This window comes from Salvelinus fontinalis, chromosome 38, assembly GCF_029448725.1.
Source record: "Salvelinus fontinalis isolate EN_2023a chromosome 38, ASM2944872v1, whole genome shotgun sequence".
Lineage (NCBI taxonomy): Eukaryota > Metazoa > Chordata > Actinopteri > Salmoniformes > Salmonidae > Salvelinus > Salvelinus fontinalis.
The window spans coordinates 23,245,742-23,270,488 of NC_074702.1; the positions used below are offsets into that span (position 1 = coordinate 23,245,742).

At 38.1% G+C, this 24,747-nt stretch overlaps 1 protein-coding gene across 1 annotated transcript in view; it reads right to left on the reverse strand.

Annotated features, from left to right (window-relative positions):
- The window catches only part of LOC129837826 (synaptic vesicle glycoprotein 2A-like), a 73,450-nt gene that overhangs the window by 11,671 nt on the left and 37,032 nt on the right, over positions 1–24,747 (reverse strand). The gene's annotated exons all lie outside the window — the stretch shown is intronic.

Below are 24,747 nucleotides of genomic sequence, written 5' to 3' on the forward strand. Positions count from 1 at the left end.
GGTTGAACAGGTTATTAAGGTAGAGTATGTTACCTGGTTGAACAGGTTATGGTAGAGTATGTTACCTGGTTGAACAGGTTAAGGTAGAGTATGTTACCTAGTTGAACAGGTTAAGGTAGAGTGTGTTACCTGGTTGAACAGGTTAAGGTAGAGTATGTTACCTGGTTGAACAGGTTATTAAGGTAGAGTATGTTACCTGGTTGAACAGGTTAAGGTAGAGTATGTTACCTGGTTGAACAGGTTAAGGTAGAGTGTGTTACCTGGTTGAACAGGTTATTAAGGTAGAGTGTGTTACCTGGTTGAACAGGTTATTAAGGTAGAGTGTGTTACCTGGTTGAACAGGTTATTAAGGTAGAGAATGTTACCTAGTTGAACAGGTTAAGGTAGAGTGTGTTACCTGGTTGAACAGGTTAAGGTAGAGTATGTTACCTGGTTGAACAGGTTATTAAGGTAGAGTATGTTACCTGGTTGAACAGGTTATTAAGGTAGAGTATGTTACCTGGTTGAACAGGTTAAGGTAGAGTATGTTACCTGGTTGAACAGGTTATGGTAGAGTATGTTACCTGGTTGAACAGGTTAAGGTAGAGTGTGTTACCTGGTTGAACAGGTTAAGGTAGAGTATGTTACCTGGTTGAACAGGTTATTAAGGTAGAGTATGTTACCTGGTTGAACAGGTTATAAAGGTAGAGTATGTTACCTAGTTGAACAGGTTAAGGTAGAGTATGTTACCTGGTTGAACAGGTTAAGGTAGAGTATGTTAACTGGATGAACAGGTTATTAACGTAGAGTATGTTACCTGGTTGAACAGGTTATGGTAGAGTATGTTACCTAGTTGAACAGGTTATTAAGGTAGAGTATGTTACCTGGTTGAACAGGTTAAGGTAGAGTATGTTACCTGGTTGAACAGGTTAAGGTAGAGTATGTTAACTGGTTGAACAGGTTATTAAGGTAGAGTATGTTACCTGGTTGAACAGGTTATGGTAGAGTATGTTACCTAGTTTAACAGGTTATTAAGGTAGAGTATGTTACCTGGTTGAACAGGTTATTAAGGTAGAGTATGTTACCTGGTTGAACAGGTTATGGTAGAGTATGTTACCTAGTTGAACAGGTTATGGTAGAGTATGTTAACTGGTTGAACATGTTATTAAGGTAGAGTATGTTACCTGGTTGAACAGGGTAAGGTAGAGTATGTTACCTAGTTGATCAGGTTATTAAGGTAGAGTATGTTACCTGGTTGAACAGGTTAAGGTAGAGTATGTTACCTGGTTGAACAGGTTATTAAGGTAGAGTATGTTACCTGGTTGAACAGGTTAAGGTAGAGTATGTTACCTGGTTGAACAGGTTAAGGTAGAGTATGTTACCTGGTTGAACAGGTTAAGGTAGAGTATGTTAACTGGATGAACAGGTTATTAACGTAGAGTATGTTACCTGGTTGAACAGGTTATGGTAGAGTATGTTACCTAGTTGAACAGGTTATTAAGGTAGAGTATGTTACCTGGTTGAACAGGTTAAGGTAGAGTATGTTACCTGGTTGAACAGGTTAAGGTAGAGTATGTTAACTGGTTGAACAGGTTATTAAGGTAGAGTATGTTACCTGGTTGAACAGGTTATGGTAGAGTATGTTACCTAGTTGAACAGGTTATTAAGGTAGAGTATGTTACCTGGTTGAACAGGTTAAGGTAGAGTATGTTACCTGGTTGAACAGGTTAAGGTAGAGTATGTTAACTGGTTGAACAGGTTATTAAGGTAGAGTATGTTACCTGGTTGAACAGGTTATGGTAGAGTATGTTACCTAGTTGAACAGGTTATTAAGGTAGAGTATGTTACCTGGTTGAACAGGTTATTAAGGTAGAGTATGTTACCTGGTTGAACAGGTTATGGTAGAGTATGTTACCTAGTTGAACAGGTTATGGTAGAGTATGTTAACTGTTTGAACATGTTATTAAGGTAGAGTATGTTACCTGGTTGAACAGGTTAAGGTAGAGTATGTTACCTAGTTGAACAGGTTATTAAGGTAGAGTATGTTACCTGGTTGAACAGGTTAAGGTAGAGTATGTTACCTGGTTGAACAGGTTATTAAGGTAGAGTATGTTACCTGGTTGAACAGGTTAAGGTAGAGTATGTTACCTGGTTGAACAGGTTAAGGTAGAGTATGTTACCTGGTTGAACAGGTTAAGGTAGAGTATGTTACCTGGTTGAACAGGTTATTAAGGTAGAGTATGTTACCTGGTTGAACAGGTTAAGTTAGAGTATGTTACCTAGTTGAACAGGTTAAGGTAGAGTATGTTACCTGGTTGAACAGGTTATTAAGGTAGAGTATGTTACCTGGTTGAACAGGTTAAGGTAGAGTATGTTACCTATTTGAACAGGTTAAGGTAGAGTATGTTACCTGGTTGAACAGGTTAAGGTAGAGTATGTTACCTGGTTGAACAGGTTAAGGTAGAGTATGTTACCTGGTTGAACAGGTTAAGGTAGAGTATGTTACCTAGTTGAACAGGTTAAGGTAGAGTATGTTACCTGGTTGAACAGGTTAAGGTAGAGTATGTTACCTGGTTGAACAGGTTAAGGTAGAGTATGTTACCTGGTTGAACAGGTTAAGGTAGAGTATGTTACCTGGTTGAACAGGTTATGGTAGAGTATGTTACCTGGTTGAACAGGTTAAGGTAGAGTGTGTTACCTGGTTGAACAGGTTAAGGTAGAGTATGTTACCTGGTTGAACAGGTTATTAAGGTAGAGTATGTTACCTGGTTGAACAGGTTATAAAGGTAGAGTATGTTACCTAGTTGAACAGGTTAAGGTAGAGTATGTTACCTGGTTGAACAGGTTAAGGTAGAGTATGTTAACTGGATGAACAGGTTATTAACGTAGAGTATGTTACCTGGTTGAACAGGTTATGGTAGAGTTTGTTACCTAGTTGAACAGCTTATTAAGGTAGAGTATGTTACCTGGTTGAACAGGTTATTAAGGTAGAGTATGTTACCTGGTTGAACAGGTTAAGGTAGAGTATGTTACCTGGTTGAACAGGTTATGGTAGAGTATGTTACCTGGTTGAACAGGTTAAGGTAGAGTATGTTACCTGGTTGAACAGGTTATTAAGGTAGAGTATGTTACCTGGTTGAACAGGTTATAAAGGTAGAGTATGTTACCTAGTTGAACAGGTTAAGGTAGAGTATGTTACCTGGTAAAACAGGTTAAGGTAGAGTATGTTAACTGGATGAACAGGTTATTAACGTAGAGTATGTTACCTGGTTGAACAGGTTATGGTAGAGTATGTTACCTAGTTGAACAGGTTATTAAGGTAGAGTATGTTACCCGGTTGAACAGGTTAAGGTAGAGTATGTTACCTGGTTGAACAGGTTAAGGTAGAGTATGTTAACTGGTTGAACAGGTTATTAAGGTAGAGTATGTTACCTGGTTGAACAGGTTATGGTAGAGTATGTTACCTAGTTGAACAGGTTATTAAGGTAGAGTATATTACCTGGTTGAACAGGTTATTAAGGTAGAGTATGTTACCTGGTTGAACAGGTTATTAAGGTAGAGTATGTTACCTGGTTGAACAGGTTATGGTAGAGTATGTTACCTAGTTGAACATGTTATGGTAGAGTATGTTAACTGGTTGAACATGTTATTAAGGTAGAGTATGTTACCTGGTTGAACAGGTTAAGGTAGAGTATGTTACCTAGTTGAATAGGTTATTAAGGTAGAGTATATTACCTGGTTGAACAGGTTATTAAGGTAGAGTATGTTACCTGGTTGAACAGGTTATTAAGGTAGAGTATGTTACCTGGTTGAACAGGTTATGGTAGAGTATGTTACCTAGTTGAACAGGTTATGGTAGAGTATGTTAACTGGTTGAACATGTTATTAAGGTAGAGTATGTTACCTGGTTGAACAGGTTAAGGTAGAGTATGTTACCTAGTTGAACAGGTTATTAAGGTAGAGTATGTTACCTGGTTGAACAGGTTAAGGTAGAGTATGTTACCTGGTTGAACAGGTTATTAAGGTAGAGTATGTTACCTGGTTGAACAGGTTAAGGTAGAGTATGTTACCTGGTTGAACAGGTTAAGGTAGAGTATGTTACCTGGTTGAACAGGTTAAGGTAGAGTATGTTACCTGGTTGAACAGGTTAAGGTAGAGTATGTTACCTAGTTGAACAGGTTAAGGTAGAGTATGTTACCTGGTTGAACAGGTTATTAAGGTAGAGTATGTTACCTGGTTGAACAGGTTAAGGTAGAGTATGTTACCTATTTGAACAGGTTAAGGTAGAGTATGTTACCTGGTTTAACAGGTTAAGGTAGAGTATGTTACCTGGTTGAACAGGTTAAGGTAGAGTATGTTACCTGGTTGAACAGGTTAAGGTAGAGTATGTTACCTGGTTGAACAGGTTAAGGTAGAGTATGTTACCTAGTTGAACAGGTTATGGTAGAGTATGTTAACTGGTTGGACATGTTATTAAGGTAGAGTATGTTACCTGGTTGAACAGGTTAAGGTAGAGTATGTTACCTAGTTGAACAGGTTATTAAGGTAGAGTATGTTACCTGGTTGAACAGGTTAAGGTAGAGTATGTTACCTGGTTGAACAGGTTATAAAGGTAGAGTATGTTACCTAGTTGAACAGGTTAAGGTAGAGTATGTTACCTGGTTGAACAGGTTAAGGTAGAGTATGTTAACTGGATGAACAGGTTATTAACGTAGAGTATGTTACCTGGTTGAACAGGTTATGGTAGAGTATGTTACCTAGTTGAACAGGTTATTAAGGTAGAGTATGTTACCTGGTTGAACAGGTTAAGGTAGAGTATGTTACCTGGTTGAACAGGTTAAGGTAGAGTATGTTAACTGGTTGAACAGGTTATTAAGGTAGAGTATGTTACCTGGTTGAACAGGTTATGGTAGAGTATGTTACCTAGTTGAACAGGTTATTAAGGTAGAGTATGTTACCTGCTTGAACAGGTTATTAAGGTAGAGTATGTTACCTGGTTGAACAGGTTATTAAGGTAGAGTATGTTACCTGGTTGAACAGGTTATGGTAGAGTATGTTACCTAGTTGAAGAGGTTATGGTAGAGTATGTTAACTGGTTGAACATGTTATTAAGGTAGAGTATGTTACCTGGTTGAACAGGTTAAGGTAGAGTATGTTACCTAGTTGAACAGGTTATTAAGGTAGAGTATGTTACCTGGTTGAACAGGTTAAGGTAGAGTATGTTACCTGGTTGAACAGGTTATTAAGGTAGAGTATGTTACCTGGTTGAACAGGTTAAGGTAGAGTATGTTACCTGGTTGAACAGGTTAAGGTAGAGTATGTTACCTGGTTGAACAGGTTAAGGTAGAGTATGTTACCTGGTTGAACAGGTTAAGGTAAAGTATGTTACCTGGTTGAACAGGTTATTAAGGTAGAGTATGTTACCTGGATGAACAGGTTATAAAGGTAGAGTATGTTACCTAGTTGAACAGGTTATTAAGGTAGAGTATGTTACCTGGTTGAACATGTTAAGGTAGAGTATGTTACCTGGTTGAACAGGTTAAGGTAGAGTATGTTACCTGGTTGAACAGGTTAAGGTAGAGTATGTTACCTGGTTGAACAGGTTAAGGTAGAGTATGTTACCTGGTTGAACAGGTTAAGGTAGAGTATGTTACCTAGTTGAACAGGTTAAGGTAGAGTATGTTACCTGGTTGAACAGGTTAAGGTAGAGTATGTTACCTGGTTGAACAGGTTAAGGTAGAGTATGTTACCTGGTTGAACAGGTTAAGGTAGAGTGTGTTACCTGGTTGAACAGGTTATTAAGGTAGAGTATGTTACCTGGTTGAACAGGTTATTAAGGTAGAGTATGTTACCTGGTTGAACAGGTTATTAAGGTAGAGAATGTTACCTAGTTGAACAGGTTAAGGTAGAGTATGTTACCTGGTTGAACAGGTTAAGGTAGAGTATGTTGCCTAGTTGAACAGGTTATTAAGGTAGAGTATGTTACCTGGTTGAACAGGTTATTAAGGTAGAGTATGTTACCTAGTCAAACAGGTTAATAAGGTAGAGTATGTTACCTAGTTGAACAGGTTATTAAGGTAGAGTATGTTACCTGGTTGAACAGGTTAAGGTAGAGTATGTTGCCTAGTTGAACAGGTTATTAAGGTAGAGTATGTTACCTGGTTGAACAGGTTATTAAGGTAGAGTATGTTACCTAGTCAAACAGGTTATTAAGGTAGAGTATGTTACCTAGTTGAACAGGTTATTAAGGTAGAGTATGTTACCTAGTTGAACAGGTTATGAAGGTAGAGAATGTTACCTGGTTGAACAGGTTATTAAGGTAGAGAATGTTACCTGGTTGAACAGGTTATTAAGGTAGAGTATGTTACCTAGTTGAACAGGTTATGAAGGTAGAGAATGTTACCTAGTTGAACAGGTTATGAAGGTAGAGAATGTTACCTGGTTGAACAGGTTATTCAGGTAAAGTATGTTACCTGGTTGAACAGGTTAAGGTAGAGTATGTTGCCTAGTTGAACAGGTTAAGGTAGAGTATGTTAACTGGTTGAACATGTTATTAAGGTAGAGTATGTTACCTGGTTGAACAGGTTAAGGTAGAGTATGTTACCTAGTTGAACAGGTTATTAAGGTAGAGTATGTTACCTGGTTGAACAGGTTAAGGTAGAGTATGTTACCTGGTTGAACAGGTTATTAAGGTAGAGTATGTTACCTGGTTGAACAGGTTAAGGTAGAGTATGTTACCTGGTTGAACAGGTTAAGGTAGAGTATGTTACCTGGTTGAACAGGTTAAGGTAGAGTATGTTACCTGGTTGAACAGGTTATTAAGGTAGAGTATGTTACCTGGTTGAACAGGTTAAGTTAGAGTATGTTACCTAGTTGAACAGGTTAAGGTAGAGTATGTTACCTGGTTGAACAGGTTATTAAGGTAGAGTATGTTACCTGGTTGAACAGGTTAAGGTAGAGTATGTTACCTGGTTGAACAGGTTATTAAGGTAGAGTATGTTACCTGGTTGAACAGGTTAAGGTAGAGTATGTTACCTATTTGAACAGGTTAAGGTAGAGTATGTTACCTGGTTGAACAGGTTAAGGTAGAGTATGTTACCTAGTTGAACAGGTTAAGGTAGAGTATGTTACCTGGTTGAACAGGTTAAGGTAGAGTATGTTACCTGGTTGAACAGGTTATGGTAGAGTTTGTTACCTAGTTGAACAGCTTATTAAGGTAGAGTATGTTACCTAGTTGAACAGGTTATTAAGGTAGAGTATGTTACCTGGTTGAACATGTTAAGGTAGAGTATGTTACCTATTTGAACAGGTTAAGGTAGAGTATGTTACCTGGTTGAACAGGTTAAGGTAGAGTATGTTACCTGGTTGAACAGGTTAAGGTAGAGTATGTTACCTGGTTGAACAGGTTAAGGTAGAGTATGTTACCTAGTTGAACAGGTTAAGGTAGAGTATGTTACCTGGTTGAACAGGTTAAGGTAGAGTATGTTACCTGGTTGAACAGGTTAAGGTAGAGTATGTTACCTGGTTGAACAGGTTAAGGTAGAGTGTGTTACCTGGTTGAACAGGTTATTAAGGTAGAGTATGTTACCTGGTTGAACAGGTTATTAAGGTAGAGTATGTTACCTGGTTGAACAGGTTATTAAGGTAGAGAATGTTACCTAGTTGAACAGGTTAAGGTAGAGTATGTTACCTGGTTGAACAGGTTAAGGTAGAGTATGTTGCCTAGTTGAACAGGTTATTAAGGTAGAGTATGTTACCTGGTTGAACAGGTTATTAAGGTAGAGTATGTTACCTAGTCAAACAGGTTATTAAGGTAGAGTATGTTACCTAGTTGAACAGGTTATTAAGGTAGAGTATGTTACCTGGTTGAACAGGTTAAGGTAGAGTATGTTGCCTAGTTGAACAGGTTATTAAGGTAGAGTATGTTACCTGGTTGAACAGGTTATTAAGGTAGAGTATGTTACCTAGTCAAACAGGTTATTAAGGTAGAGTATGTTACCTAGTTGAACAGGTTATTAAGGTAGAGTATGTTACCTAGTTGAACAGGTTATGAAGGTAGAGAATGTTACCTGGTTGAACAGGTTATTAAGGTAGAGAATGTTACCTGGTTGAACAGGTTATTAAGGTAGAGTATGTTACCTAGTTGAACAGGTTATGAAGGTAGAGAATGTTACCTAGTTGAACAGGTTATGAAGGTAGAGAATGTTACCTGGTTGAACAGGTTATTCAGGTAAAGTACTTTACCTGGTTGAACAGGTTATGGTAGAGTATGTTACCTAGTTGAAGAGGTTATGGTAGAGTATGTTAACTGGTTGAACATGTTATTAAGGTAGAGTATGTTACCTGGTTGAACAGGTTAAGGTAGAGTATGTTACCTAGTTGAACAGGTTATTAAGGTAGAGTATGTTACCTGGTTGAACAGGTTAAGGTAGAGTATGTTACCTGGTTGAACAGGTTATTAAGGTAGAGTATGTTACCTGGTTGAACAGGTTAAGGTAGAGTATGTTACCTGGTTGAACAGGTTAAGGTAGAGTATGTTACCTGGTTGAACAGGTTAAGGTAGAGTATGTTACCTGGTTGAACAGGTTAAGGTAAAGTATGTTACCTGGTTGAACAGGTTATTAAGGTAGAGTATGTTACCTGGATGAACAGGTTATAAAGGTAGAGTATGTTACCTAGTTGAACAGGTTATTAAGGTAGAGTATGTTACCTGGTTGAACATGTTAAGGTAGAGTATGTTACCTGGTTGAACAGGTTAAGGTAGAGTATGTTACCTGGTTGAACAGGTTAAGGTAGAGTATGTTACCTGGTTGAACAGGTTAAGGTAGAGTATGTTACCTGGTTGAACAGGTTAAGGTAGAGTATGTTACCTAGTTGAACAGGTTAAGGTAGAGTATGTTACCTGGTTGAACAGGTTAAGGTAGAGTATGTTACCTGGTTGAACAGGTTAAGGTAGAGTATGTTACCTGGTTGAACAGGTTAAGGTAGAGTGTGTTACCTGGTTGAACAGGTTATTAAGGTAGAGTATGTTACCTGGTTGAACAGGTTATTAAGGTAGAGTATGTTACCTGGTTGAACAGGTTATTAAGGTAGAGAATGTTACCTAGTTGAACAGGTTAAGGTAGAGTATGTTACCTGGTTGAACAGGTTAAGGTAGAGTATGTTGCCTAGTTGAACAGGTTATTAAGGTAGAGTATGTTACCTGGTTGAACAGGTTATTAAGGTAGAGTATGTTACCTAGTCAAACAGGTTATTAAGGTAGAGTATGTTACCTAGTTGAACAGGTTATTAAGGTAGAGTATGTTACCTGGTTGAACAGGTTAAGGTAGAGTATGTTGCCTAGTTGAACAGGTTATTAAGGTAGAGTATGTTACCTGGTTGAACAGGTTATTAAGGTAGAGTATGTTACCTAGTCAAACAGGTTATTAAGGTAGAGTATGTTACCTAGTTGAACAGGTTATTAAGGTAGAGTATGTTACCTAGTTGAACAGGTTATGAAGGTAGAGAATGTTACCTGGTTGAACAGGTTATTAAGGTAGAGAATGTTACCTGGTTGAACAGGTTATTAAGGTAGAGTATGTTACCTAGTTGAACAGGTTATGAAGGTAGAGAATGTTACCTAGTTGAACAGGTTATGAAGGTAGAGAATGTTACCTGGTTGAACAGGTTATTCAGGTAAAGTATGTTACCTGGTTGAACAGGTTAAGGTAGAGTATGTTGCCTAGTTGAACAGGTTAAGGTAGAGTATGTTAACTGGTTGAACATGTTATTAAGGTAGAGTATGTTACCTGGTTGAACAGGTTAAGGTAGAGTATGTTACCTAGTTGAACAGGTTATTAAGGTAGAGTATGTTACCTGGTTGAACAGGTTAAGGTAGAGTATGTTACCTGGTTGAACAGGTTATTAAGGTAGAGTATGTTACCTGGTTGAACAGGTTAAGGTAGAGTATGTTACCTGGTTGAACAGGTTAAGGTAGAGTATGTTACCTGGTTGAACAGGTTAAGGTAGAGTATGTTACCTGGTTGAACAGGTTATTAAGGTAGAGTATGTTACCTGGTTGAACAGGTTAAGTTAGAGTATGTTACCTAGTTGAACAGGTTAAGGTAGAGTATGTTACCTGGTTGAACAGGTTATTAAGGTAGAGTATGTTACCTGGTTGAACAGGTTAAGGTAGAGTATGTTACCTATTTGAACAGGTTAAGGTAGAGTATGTTACCTGGTTGAACAGGTTAAGGTAGAGTATGTTACCTGGTTGAACAGGTTAAGGTAGAGTATGTTACCTGGTTGAACAGGTTAAGGTAGAGTATGTTACCTAGTTGAACAGGTTAAGGTAGAGTATGTTACCTGGTTGAACAGGTTAAGGTAGAGTATGTTACCTGGTTGAACAGGTTATGGTAGAGTTTGTTACCTAGTTGAACAGCTTATTAAGGTAGAGTATGTTACCTAGTTGAACAGGTTATTAAGGTAGAGTATGTTACCTGGTTGAACATGTTAAGGTAGAGTATGTTACCTATTCGAACAGGTTAAGGTAGAGTATGTTACCTGGTTGAACAGGTTAAGGTAGAGTATGTTACCTGGTTGAACAGGTTAAGGTAGAGTATGTTACCTGGTTGAACAGGTTAAGGTAGAGTATGTTACCTAGTTGAACAGGTTAAGGTAGAGTATGTTACCTGGTTGAACAGGTTAAGGTAGAGTATGTTACCTGGTTGAACAGGTTAAGGTAGAGTATGTTACCTGGTTGAACAGGTTAAGGTAGAGTGTGTTACCTGGTTGAACAGGTTATTAAGGTAGAGTATGTTACCTGGTTGAACAGGTTATTAAGGTAGAGTATGTTACCTGGTTGAACAGGTTATTAAGGTAGAGAATGTTACCTAGTTGAACAGGTTAAGGTAGAGTATGTTACCTGGTTGAACAGGTTAAGGTAGAGTATGTTGCCTAGTTGAACAGGTTATTAAGGTAGAGTATGTTACCTGGTTGAACAGGTTATTAAGGTAGAGTATGTTACCTAGTCAAACAGGTTATTAAGGTAGAGTATGTTACCTAGTTGAACAGGTTATTAAGGTAGAGTATGTTACCTGGTTGAACAGGTTAAGGTAGAGTATGTTGCCTAGTTGAACAGGTTATTAAGGTAGAGTATGTTACCTGGTTGAACAGGTTATTAAGGTAGAGTATGTTACCTAGTCAAACAGGTTATTAAGGTAGAGTATGTTACCTAGTTGAACAGGTTATTAAGGTAGAGTATGTTACCTAGTTGAACAGGTTATGAAGGTAGAGAATGTTACCTGGTTGAACAGGTTATTAAGGTAGAGAATGTTACCTGGTTGAACAGGTTATTAAGGTAGAGTATGTTACCTAGTTGAACAGGTTATGAAGGTAGAGAATGTTACCTAGTTGAACAGGTTATGAAGGTAGAGAATGTTACCTGGTTGAACAGGTTATTCAGGTAAAGTATGTTACCTGGTTGAACAGGTTAAGGTAGAGTATGTTGCCTAGTTGAACAGGTTAAGGTAGAGTATGTTAACTGGTTGAACATGTTATTAAGGTAGAGTATGTTACCTGGTTGAACAGGTTAAGGTAGAGTATGTTACCTAGTTGAACAGGTTATTAAGGTAGAGTATGTTACCTGGTTGAACAGGTTAAGGTAGAGTATGTTACCTGGTTGAACAGGTTATTAAGGTAGAGTATGTTACCTGGTTGAACAGGTTAAGGTAGAGTATGTTACCTGGTTGAACAGGTTAAGGTAGAGTATGTTACCTGGTTGAACAGGTTAAGGTAGAGTATGTTACCTGGTTGAACAGGTTATTAAGGTAGAGTATGTTACCTGGTTGAACAGGTTAAGTTAGAGTATGTTACCTAGTTGAACAGGTTAAGGTAGAGTATGTTACCTGGTTGAACAGGTTATTAAGGTAGAGTATGTTACCTGGTTGAACAGGTTAAGGTAGAGTATGTTACCTATTTGAACAGGTTAAGGTAGAGTATGTTACCTGGTTGAACAGGTTAAGGTAGAGTATGTTACCTGGTTGAACAGGTTAAGGTAGAGTATGTTACCTGGTTGAACAGGTTAAGGTAGAGTATGTTACCTAGTTGAACAGGTTAAGGTAGAGTATGTTACCTGGTTGAACAGGTTAAGGTAAAGTATGTTACCTGGTTGAACAGGTTATTAAGGTAGAGTATGTTACCTGGATGAACAGGTTATAAAGGTAGAGTATGTTACCTAGTTGAACAGGTTATTAAGGTAGAGTATGTTACCTGGTTGAACATGTTAAGGTAGAGTATGTTACCTATTTGAACAGGTTAAGGTAGAGTATGTTACCTGGTTGAACAGGTTAAGGTAGAGTATGTTACCTGGTTGAACAGGTTAAGGTAGAGTATGTTACCTGGTTGAACAGGTTAAGGGAGAGTATGTTACCTAGTTGAACAGGTTAAGGTAGAGTATGTTACCTGGTTGAACAGGTTAAGGTAGAGTATGTTACCTGGTTGAACAGGTTAAGGTAGAGTATGTTACCTGGTTGAACAGGTTAAGGTAGAGTGTGTTACCTGGTTGAACAGGTTCTTAAGGTAGAGTATGTTACCTGGTTGAACAGGTTATTAAGGTAGAGTATGTTACCTGGTTGAACAGGTTATTAAGGTAGAGAATGTTACCTAGTTGAACAGGTTAAGGTAGAGTATGTTACCTGGTTGAACAGGTTAAGGTAGAGTATGTTGCCTAGTTGAACAGGTTATTAAGGTAGAGTATGTTACCTGGTTGAACAGGTTATTAAGGTAGAGTATGTTACCTAGTCAAACAGGTTATTAAGGTAGAGTATGTTACCTAGTTGAACAGGTTATTAAGGTAGAGTATGTTACCTGGTTGAACAGGTTAAGGTAGAGTATGTTGCCTAGTTGAACAGGTTATTAAGGTAGAGTATGTTACCTGGTTGAACAGGTTATTAAGGTAGAGTATGTTACCTAGTCAAACAGGTTATTAAGGTAGAGTATGTTACCTAGTTGAACAGGTTATTAAGGTAGAGTATGTTACCTAGTTGAACAGGTTATGAAGGTAGAGAATGTTACCTGGTTGAACAGGTTATTAAGGTAGAGAATGTTACCTGGTTGAACAGGTTATTAAGGTAGAGTATGTTACCTAGTTGAACAGGTTATGAAGGTAGAGAATGTTACCTAGTTGAACAGGTTATGAAGGTAGAGAATGTTACCTGGTTGAACAGGTTATTCAGGTAAAGTATGTTACCTGGTTGAACAGGTTAAGGTAGAGTATGTTGCCTAGTTGAACAGGTTAAGGTAGAGTATGTTAACTGGTTGAACATGTTATTAAGGTAGAGTATGTTACCTGGTTGAACAGGTTAAGGTAGAGTATGTTACCTAGTTGAACAGGTTATTAAGGTAGAGTATGTTACCTGGTTGAACAGGTTAAGGTAGAGTATGTTACCTGGTTGAACAGGTTATTAAGGTAGAGTATGTTACCTGGTTGAACAGGTTAAGGTAGAGTATGTTACCTGGTTGAACAGGTTAAGGTAGAGTATGTTACCTGGTTGAACAGGTTAAGGTAGAGTATGTTACCTGGTTGAACAGGTTATTAAGGTAGAGTATGTTACCTGGTTGAACAGGTTAAGTTAGAGTATGTTACCTAGTTGAACAGGTTAAGGTAGAGTATGTTACCTGGTTGAACGGGTTATTAAGGTAGAGTATGTTACCTGGTTGAACAGGTTAAGGTAGAGTATGTTACCTATTTGAACAGGTTAAGGTAGAGTATGTTACCTGGTTGAACAGGTTAAGGTAGAGTATGTTACCTGGTTGAACAGGTTAAGGTAGAGTATGTTACCTGGTTGAACAGGTTAAGGTAGAGTATGTTACCTAGTTGAACAGGTTAAGGTAGAGTATGTTACCTGGTTGAACAGGTTAAGGTAGAGTATGTTACCTGGTTGAACAGGTTATGGTAGAGTTTGTTACCTAGTTGAACAGCTTATTAAGGTAGAGTATGTTACCTGGTTGAACAGGTTATTAAGGTAGAGTATGTTACCTGGTTGAACAGGTTAAGGTAGAGTATGTTACCTGGTTGAACAGGTTATGGTAGAGTATGTTACCTGGTTGAACAGGTTAAGGTAGAGTGTGTTACCTGGTTGAACAGGTTAAGGTAGAGTATGTTACCTGGTTGAACAGGTTATTAAGGTAGAGTATGTTACCTGGTTGAACAGGTTATAAAGGTAGAGTATGTTACCTAGTTGAACAGGTTAAGGTAGAGTATGTTACCTGGTTGAACAGGTTAAGGTAGAGTATGTTAACTGGATGAACAGGTTATTAACGTAGAGTATGTTACCTGGTTGAACAGGTTATGGTAGAGTATGTTACCTAGTTGAACAGGTTATTAAGGTAGAGTATGTTACCTGGTTGAACAGGTTAAGGTAGAGTATGTTACCTGGTTGAACAGGTTAAGGTAGAGTATGTTAACTGGTTGAACAGGTTATTAAGGTAGAGTATGTTACCTGGTTGAACAGGTTATGGTAGAGTATGTTACCTAGTTGAACAGGTTATTAAGGTAGAGTATATTACCTGGTTGAACAGGTTATTAAGGTAGAGTATGTTACCTGGTTGAACAGGTTATTAAGGTAGAGTATGTTACCTGGTTGAACAGGTTATGGTAGAGTATGTTACCTAGTTGAACAGGTTATGGTAGAGTATGTTAACTGGTTGAACATGTTATTAAGGTAGAGTATGTTACCTGGTTGAACAGGTTAAGGTAGAGTATGTTACCTAGTTGAACAGGTTATTAAGGTAGAGTATATTACCTGGTTGAACAGGTTATTAAGGTAGAGTATGTTACCTGGTTGAACAGGTTATTAAGGTAGAGTATGTTACCTGGTTGAACAGGTTATGGTAGAGTATGTTACCTAGTTGAACAGGTTATGGTAGAGTATGTTAACTGGTTGAACATGTTATTAAGGTAGAGTATGTTACCTGGTTGAACAGGTTAAGGTAGAGTATGTTACCTAGTTGAACAGGTTATTAAGGTAGAGTATGTTACCTGGTTGAACAGGTTAAGGTAGAGTATGTTACCTGGTTGAACAGGTTATTAAGGTAGAGTATGTTACCTGGTTGAACAGGTTAAGGTAGAGTATGTTACCTGGTTGAACAGGTTAAGGTAGAGTATGTTACCTGGTTGAACAGGTTAAGGTAGAGTATGTTACCTGGTTGAACAGGTTAAGGTAGAGTATGTTACCTAGTTGAACAGGTTAAGGTAGAGTATGTTACCTGGTTGAACAGGTTATTAAGGTAGAGTATGTTACCTGGTTGAACAGGTTAAGGTAGAGTATGTTACCTATTTGAACAGGTTAAGGTAGAGTATGTTACCTGGTTGAACAGGTTAAGGTAGAGTATGTTACCTGGTTGAACAGGTTAAGGTAGAGTATGTTACCTGGTTGAACAGGTTAAGGTAGAGTATGTTACCTGGTTGAACAGGTTAAGGTAGAGTATGTTACCTAGTTGAACAGGTTATGGTAGATTATGTTAACTGGTTGAACATGTTATTAAGGTAGAGTATGTTACCTGGTTGAACAGGTTAAGGTAGAGTATGTTACCTAGTTGAACAGGTTATTAAGGTAGAGTATATTACCTGGTTGAACAGGTTAAGGTAGAGTATGTTACCTGGTTGAACAGGTTATAAAGGTAGAGTATGTTACCTAGTTGAACAGGTTAAGGTAGAGTATGTTACCTGGTTGAACAGGTTAAGGTAGAGTATGTTAACTGGATGAACAGGTTATTAACGTAGAGTATGTTACCTGGTTGAACAGGTTATGGTAGAGTATGTTACCTAGTTGAACAGGTTATTAAGGTAGAGTATGTTACCTGGTTGAACAGGTTAAGGTAGAGTATGTTACCTGGTTGAACAGGTTAAGGTAGAGTATGTTAACTGGTTGAACAGGTTAAGGTAGAGTATGTTAACTGGATGAACAGGTTATTAACGTAGAGTATGTTACCTGGTTGAACAGGTTAAGGTAGAGTGTGTTACCTGGTTGAACAGGTTAAGGTAGAGTATGTTACCTGGTTGAACAGGTTATTAAGGTAGAGTATGTTACCTGGTTGAACAGGTTATAAAGGTAGAGTATGTTACCTAGTTGAACAGGTTAAGGTAGAGTATGTTACCTGGTTGAACAGGTTAAGGTAGAGTATGTTAACTGGATGAACAGGTTATTAACGTAGAGTATGTTACCTGGTTGAACAGGTTATGGTAGAGTATGTTACCTAGTTGAACAGGTTATTAAGGTAGAGTATGTTACCTGGTTGAACAGGTTAAGTTAGAGTATGTTACCTGGTTGAACAGGTTAAGGTAGAGTATGTTAACTGGTTGAACAGGTTATTAAGGTAGAGTATGTTACCTGGTTGAACAGGTTATGGTAGAGTATGTTACCTAGTTGAACAGGTTATTAAGGTAGAGTATATTACCTGGTTGAACAGGTTATTAAGGTAGAGTATGTTACCTGGTTGAACAGGTTATTAAGGTAGAGTATGTTACCTGGTTGAACAGGTTATGGTAGAGTATGTTACCTAGTTGAACAGGTTATGGTAGAGTATGTTAACTGGTTGAACATGTTATTAAGGTAGAGTATGTTACCTGGTTGAACAGGTTAAGGTAGAGTATGTTACCTAGTTGAACAGGTTATTAAGGTAGAGTATATTACCTGGTTGAACAGGTTATTAAGGTAGAGTATGTTACCTGGTTGAACAGGTTATTAAGGTAGAGTATGTTACCTGGTTGAACAGGTTATGGTAGAGTATGTTACCTAGTTGAACAGGTTATGGTAGAGTATGTTAACTAGTTGAACATGTTATTAAGGTAGAGTATGTTACCTGGTTGAACAGGTTAAGGTAGAGTATGTTACCTAGTTGAACAGGTTATTAAGGTAGAGTATGTTACCTGGTTGAACAGGTTAAGGTAGAGTATGTTACCTGGTTGAACAGGTTATTAAGGTAGAGTATGTTACCTGGTTGAACAGGTTAAGGTAGAGTATGTTACCTGGTTGAACAGGTTAAGGTAGAGTATGTTACCTGGTTGAACAGGTTAAGGTAGAGTATGTTACCTGGTTGAACAGGTTAAGGTAGAGTATGTTACCTAGTTGAACAGGTTAAGGTAGAGTATGTTACCTGGTTGAACAGGTTATTAAGGTAGAGTATGTTACCTGGTTGAACAGGTTAAGGTAGAGTATGTTACCTATTTGAACAGGTTAAGGTAGAGTATGTTACCTGGTTGAACAGGTTAAGGTAGAGTATGTTACCTGGTTGAACATGTTAAGGTAGAGTATGTTACCTGGTTGAACAGGTTAAGGTAGAGTATGTTACCTGGTTGAACAGGTTAAGGTAGAGTATGTTACCTAGTTGAACAGGTTATGGTAGAGTATGTTAACTGGTTGAACATGTTATTAAGGTAGAGTATGTTACCTGGTTGAACAGGTTAAGGTAGAGTATGTTACCTAGTTGAACAGGTTATTAAGGTAGAGTATGTTACCTGGTTGAACAGGTTAAGGTAGAGTATGTTACCTGGTTGAACAGGTTATTAAGGTAGAGTATGTTACCTAGTTGAACAGGTTAAGGTAGAGTATGTTACCTGGTTGAACAGGTTAAGGTAGAGTATGTTAACTGGATGAACAGGTTATTAACGTAGAGTATGTTACCTGGTTGAACAGGTTATGGTAGAGTATGTTACCTAGTTGAACAGGTTATTAAGGTAGAGTATGTTACCTGGTTGAACAGGTTAAGGTAGAGTATGTTACCTGGTTGAACAGGTTAAGGTAGAGTATGTTAACTGGTTGAACAGGTTATTAAGGTAGAGTATGTTACCTGGTTGAACAGGTTATGGTAGAGTATGCTACCTAGTTGAACAGGTTATTAAGGTAGAGTATGTTACCTGCTTGAACAGGTTATTAAGGTAGAGTATGTTACCTGGTTGAACAGGTTATTAAGGTAGAGTATGTTACCTGGTTGAACAGGTTATGGTAGAGTATGTTACCTAGTTGAACAGGTTATGGTAGAGTATGTTAACTGGTTGAACATGTTATTAAGGTAGAGTATGTTACCTGGTTGAACAGGTTAAGGTAGAGTATGTTACCTAGTTGAACAGGTTATTAAGGTAGAGTATGTTACCTGGTTGAACAGGTTAAGGTAGAGTATGTTACCTGGTTCAACAGGTTATTAAGGTAGAGTATGTTACCTGGTTGAACAGGTTAAGGTAGAGTATGTTACCTGGTTGAACAGGTTAAGGTAGAGTATGTTACCTGGTTGAACAGGTTAAGGTAGAGTATGTTACCTATTTGAACAGGTTAAGGTAGAGTATGTTACCTGGTTGAACAGGTTAAGGTAGAGTATGTTACCTGGTTGAACAGGTTAAGGTAGAGTATGTTACCTGGTTGAACAGGTTAAGGTAGAGTATGTTACCTAGTTGAACAGGTTAAGGTAGAGTATGTTACCTGGTTGAACAGGTTAAGGTAGAGTATGTTACCTGGTTGAACAGGTTAAGGTAGAGTATGTTACCTGGTTGAACAGGTTAAGTTAGAGTATGTTACCTGGTTGAACAGGTTATGGTAGAGTATGTTACCTGGTTGAACAGGTTAAGGTAGAGTGTGTTACCTGGTTGAACAGGTTAAGGTAGAGTATGTTACCTGGTTGAACAGGTTAAGGTAGAGTATGTTACCTGGTTGAACAGGTTATTAAGGTAGAGTATGTTACCTGGTTGAACAGGTTAAGGTAGAGTATGTTACCTGGTTGAACAGGTTATGGTAGAGTATGTTACCTGGTTGAACAGGTTAAGGTAGAGTGTGTTACCTGGTTGAACAGGTTAAGGTAGAGTATGTTACCTGGTTGAACAGGTTATTAAGGTAGAGTATGTTACCTGGTTGAACAGGTTATAAAGGTAGAGTATGTTACCTGGTTGAACAGGTTAAGGTAGAGTATGTTAACTGGATGAACAGGTTATTAACGTAGAGTATGTTACCTGGTTGAACAGGTTATGGTAGAGTATGTTACCTGGTTGAACAGGTTATTAAGGTAGAGTATGTTACCTGGTTGAACAGGTTAAGGTAGAGTATGTTACCTATTTGAACAGGTTAAGGTAGAGTATGTTACCTGGTTGAACAGGTTAAGGTAGAGTATGTTACCTGGTTGAACATGTTAAGGTAGAGTATGTTACCTGGTTGAACAGGTTAAGGTAGAGTATGTTACCTGGTTGAACAGGTTAAGGTAGAGTATGTTACCTAGTTGAACAGGTTATGGTAGAGTATGTTAACTGGTTGAACATGTTATTAAGGTAGAGTATGTTACCTGGTTGAACAGGTTAAGGTAGAGTATGTTACCTAGTTGAACAGGTTATTAAGGTAGAGTATGTTACCTGGTTGAACAGGTTAAGGTAGAGTATGTTACCTGGTTGAACAGGTTATTAAGGTAGAGTATGTTACCTAGTTGAACAGGTTAAGGTAGAGTATGTTACCTGGTTGAACAGGTTAAGGTAGAGTATGTTAACTGGATGAACAGGTTATTAACGTAGAGTATGTTACCTGGTTGAACAGGTTATGGTAGAGTATGTTACCTAGTTGAACAGGTTATTAAGGTAGAGTATGTTACCTGGTTGAACAGGTTAAGGTAGAGTATGTTACCTGGTTGAACAGGTTAAGGTAGAGTATGTTAACTGGTTGAACAGGTTATTAAGGTAGAGTATGTTACCTGGTTGAACAGGTTATGGTAGAGTATGCTACCTAGTTGAACAGGTTATTAAGGTAGAGTATGTTACCTGCTTGAACAGGTTATTAAGGTAGAGTATGTTACCTGGTTGAACAGGTTATTAAGGTAGAGTATGTTACCTGGTTGAACAGGTTATGGTAGAGTATGTTACCTAGTTGAACAGGTTATGGTAGAGTATGTTAACTGGTTGAACATGTTATTAAGGTAGAGTATGTTACCTGGTTGAACAGGTTAAGGTAGAGTATGTTACCTAGTTGAACAGGTTATTAAGGTAGAGTATGTTACCTGGTTGAACAGGTTAAGGTAGAGTATGTTACCTGGTTCAACAGGTTATTAAGGTAGAGTATGTTACCTGGTTGAACAGGTTAAGGTAGAGTATGTTACCTGGTTGAACAGGTTAAGGTAGAGTATGTTACCTGGTTGAACAGGTTAAGGTAGAGTATGTTACCTATTTGAACAGGTTAAGGTAGAGTATGTTACCTGGTTGAACAGGTTAAGGTAGAGTATGTTACCTGGTTGAACAGGTTAAGGTAGAGTATGTTACCTGGTTGAACAGGTTAAGGTAGAGTATGTTACCTAGTTGAACAGGTTAAGGTAGAGTATGTTACCTGGTTGAACAGGTTAAGGTAGAGTATGTTACCTGGTTGAACAGGTTAAGGTAGAGTATGTTACCTGGTTGAACAGGTTAAGTTAGAGTATGTTACCTGGTTGAACAGGTTATGGTAGAGTATGTTACCTGGTTGAACAGGTTAAGGTAGAGTGTGTTACCTGGTTGAACAGGTTAAGGTAGAGTATGTTACCTGGTTGAACAGGTTAAGGTAGAGTATGTTACCTGGTTGAACAGGTTATTAAGGTAGAGTATGTTACCTGGTTGAACAGGTTAAGGTAGAGTATGTTACCTGGTTGAACAGGTTATGGTAGAGTATGTTACCTGGTTGAACAGGTTAAGGTAGAGTGTGTTACCTGGTTGAACAGGTTAAGGTAGAGTATGTTACCTGGTTGAACAGGTTATTAAGGTAGAGTATGTTACCTGGTTGAACAGGTTATAAAGGTAGAGTATGTTACCTGGTTGAACAGGTTAAGGTAGAGTATGTTAACTGGATGAACAGGTTATTAACGTAGAGTATGTTACCTGGTTGAACAGGTTATGGTAGAGTATGTTACCTAGTTGAACAGGTTATTAAGGTAGAGTATGTTACCTGGTTGAACAGGTTAAGGTAGAGTATGTTACCTGGTTGAACAGGTTAAGGTAGAGTATGTTAACTGGTTGAACAGGTTATTAAGGTAGAGTATGTTACCTGGTTGAACAGGTTATGGTAGAGTATGTTACCTAGTTGAACAGGTTATTAAGGTAGAGTATATTACCTGGTTGAACAGGTTTTTAAGGTAGAGTATGTTACCTGGTTGAACAGGTTATTAAGGTAGAGTATGTTACCTGGTTGAACAGGTTATGGTAGAGTATGTTACCTAGTTGAACAGGTTATGGTAGAGTATGTTAACTGGTTGAACATGTTATTAAGGTAGAGTATGTTACCTGGTTGAACAGGTTAAGGTAGAGTATGTTACCTAGTTGAACAGGTTATTAAGGTAGAGTATATTACCTGGTTGAACAGGTTATTAAGGTAGAGTATGTTACCTGGTTGAACAGGTTATTAAGGTAGAGTATGTTACCTGGTTGAACAGGTTATGGTAGAGTATGTTACCTAGTTGAACAGGTTATGGTAGAGTATGTTAACTGGTTGAACATGTTATTAAGGTAGAGTATGTTACCTGGTTGAACAGGTTAAGGTAGAGTATGTTACCTAGTTGAACAGGTTATTAAGGTAGAGTATGTTACCTGGTTGAACAGGTTAAGGTAGAGTATGTTACCTGGTTGAACAGGTTATTAAGGTAGAGTATGTTACCTGGTTGAACAGGTTAAGGTAGAGTATGTTACCTGGTTGAACAGGTTAAGGTAGAGTATGTTACCTGGTTGAACAGGTTAAGGTAGAGTATGTTACCTGGTTGAACAGGTTAAGGTAGAGTATGTTACCTGGTTGAACAGGTTATTAAGGTAGAGTATGTTACCTGGTTGAACAGGTTAAGGTAGAGTATGTTACCTATTTGAACAGGTTAAGGTAGAGTATGTTACCTGGTTGAACAGGTTAAGGTAGAGTATGTTACCTGGTTGAACAGGTTAAGGTAGAGTATGTTACCTGGTTGAACAGGTTAAGGTAGAGTATGTTACCTGGTTGAACAGGTTAAGTTAGAGTATGTTACCTGGTTGAACAGGTTATGGTAGAGTATGTTACCTGGTTGAACAGGTTAAGGTAGAGTGTGTTACCTGGTTGAACAGGTTAAGGTAGAGTATGTTACCTGGTTGAACAGGTTAAGGTAGAGTATGTTACCTGGTTGAACAGGTTATTAAGGTAGAGTATGTTACCTGGTTGAACAGGTTAAGGTAGAGTATGTTACCTGGTTGAACAGGTTATGGTAGAGTATGTTACCTGGTTGAACAGGTTAAGGTAGAGTGTGTTACCTGGTTGAACAGGTTAAGGTAGAGTATGTTACCTGGTTGAACAGGTTATTAAGGTAGAGTATGTTACCTGGTTGAACAGGTTATAAAGGTAGAGTATGTTACCTAGTTGAACAGGTTAAGGTAGAGTATGTTACCTGGTTGAACAGGTTAAGGTAGAGTATGTTAACTGGATGAACAGGTTATTAACGTAGAGTATGTTACCTGGTTGAACAGGTTATGGTAGAGTATGTTACCTAGTTTAACAGGTTAAGGTAGAGTATGTTACCTGGTTGAACAGGTTAAGGTAGAGTATGTTACCTGGTTGAACAGGTTAAGGTAGAGTATGTTAACTGGTTGAACAGGTTATTAAGGTAGAGTATGTTACCTGGTTGAACAGGTTATGGTAGAGTATGTTACCTAGTTGAACAGGTTATTAAGGTAGAGTATATTACCTGGTTGAACAGGTTATTAAGGTAGAGTATGTTACCTGGTTGAACAGGTTATTAAGGTAGAGTATGTTACCTGGTTGAACAGGTTATGGTAGAGTATGTTACCTAGTTGAACAGGTTATGGTAGAGTATGTTAACTGGTTGAACATGTTATTAAGGTAGAGTATGTTACCTGGTTGAACAGGTTAAGGTAGAGTATGTTACCTAGTTGAACAGGTTATTAAGGTAGAGTATATTACCTGGTTGAACAGGTTATTAAGGTAGAGTATGTTACCTGGTTGAACAGGTTATTAAGGTAGAGTATGTTACCTGGTTGAACAGGTTATGGTAGAGTATGTTACCTAGTTGAACAGGTTATGGTAGAGTATGTTAACTGGTTGAACATGTTATTAAGGTAGAGTATGTTACCTGGTTGAACAGGTTAAGGTAGAGTATGTTACCTAGTTGAACAGGTTATTAAGGTAGAGTATGTTACCTGGTTGAACAGGTTAAGGTAGAGTATGTTACCTGGTTGAACAGGTTATTAAGGTAGAGTATGTTACCTGGTTGAACAGGTTAAGGTAGAGTATGTTACCTGGTTGAACAGGTTAAGGTAGAGTATGTTACCTGGTTGAACAGGTTAAGGTAGAGTATGTTACCTGGTTGAACAGGTTAAGGTAGAGTATGTTACCTGGTTGAACAGGTTATTAAGGTAGAGTATGTTACCTGGTTGAACAGGTTAAGGTAGAGTATGTTACCTATTTGAACAGGTTAAGGTAGAGTATGTTACCTGGTTGAACAGGTTAAGGTAGAGTATGTTACCTGGTTGAACAGGTTAAGGTAGAGTATGTTACCTGGTTGAACAGGTTAAGGTAGAGTATGTTACCTGGTTGAACAGGTTAAGGTAGAGTATGTTACCTAGTTGAACAGGTTATGGTTGAGTATGTTAACTGGTTGAACATGTTATTAAGGTAGAGTATGTTACCTGGTTGAACAGGTTAAGGTAGAGTATGTTACCTAGTTGAACAGGTTATTAAGGTAGAGTATGTTACCTGGTTGAACAGGTTAAGGTAGAGTATGTTACCTGGTTGAACAGGTTATAAAGGTAGAGTATGTTACCTAGTTGAACAGGTTAAGGTAGAGTATGTTACCTGGTTGAACAGGTTAAGGTAGAGTATGTTAACTGGATGAACAGGTTATTAACGTAGAGTATGTTACCTGGTTGAACAGGTTATGGTAGAGTATGTTACCTAGTTGAACAGGTTATTAAGGTAGAGTATGTTACCTGGTTGAACAGGTTAAGGTAGAGTATGTTACCTGGTTGAACAGGTTAAGGTAGAGTATGTTAACTGGTTGAACAGGTTATTAAGGTAGAGTATGTTACCTGGTTGAACAGGTTATGGTAGAGTATGTTACCTAGTTGAACAGGTTATTAAGGTAGAGTATGTTACCTGCTTGAACAGGTTATTAAGGTAGAGTATGTTACCTGGTTGAACAGGTTATTAAGGTAGAGTATGTTACCTGGTTGAACAGGTTATGGTAGAGTATGTTACCTAGTTGAACAGGTTATGGTAGAGTATGTTAACTGGTTGAACATGTTATTAAGGTAGAGTATGTTACCTGGTTGAACAGGTTAAGGTAGAGTATGTTACCTAGTTGAACAGGTTATTAAGGTAGAGTATGTTACCTGGTTGAACAGGTTAAGGTAGAGTATGTTACCTGGTTGAACAGGTTATTAAGGTAGAGTATGTTACCTGGTTGAACAGGTTAAGGTAGAGTATGTTACCTGGTTGAACAGGTTAAGGTAGAGTATGTTACCTGGTTGAACAGGTTAAGGTAGAGTATGTTACCTGGTTGAACAGGTTAAGGTAGATTATGTTACCTGGTTGAACAGGTTATTAAGGTAGAGTATGTTACCTGGTTGAACAGGTTATAAAGGTAGAGTATGTTACCTAGTTGAACAGGTTATTAAGGTAGAGTATGTTACCTGGTTGAACAGGTTAAGGTAGAGTATGTTACCTATTTGAACAGGTTAAGGTAGAGTATGTTACCTGGTTGAACAGGTTAAGGTAGAGTATGTTACCTGGTTGAACAGGTTAAGGTAGAGTATGTTACCTGGTT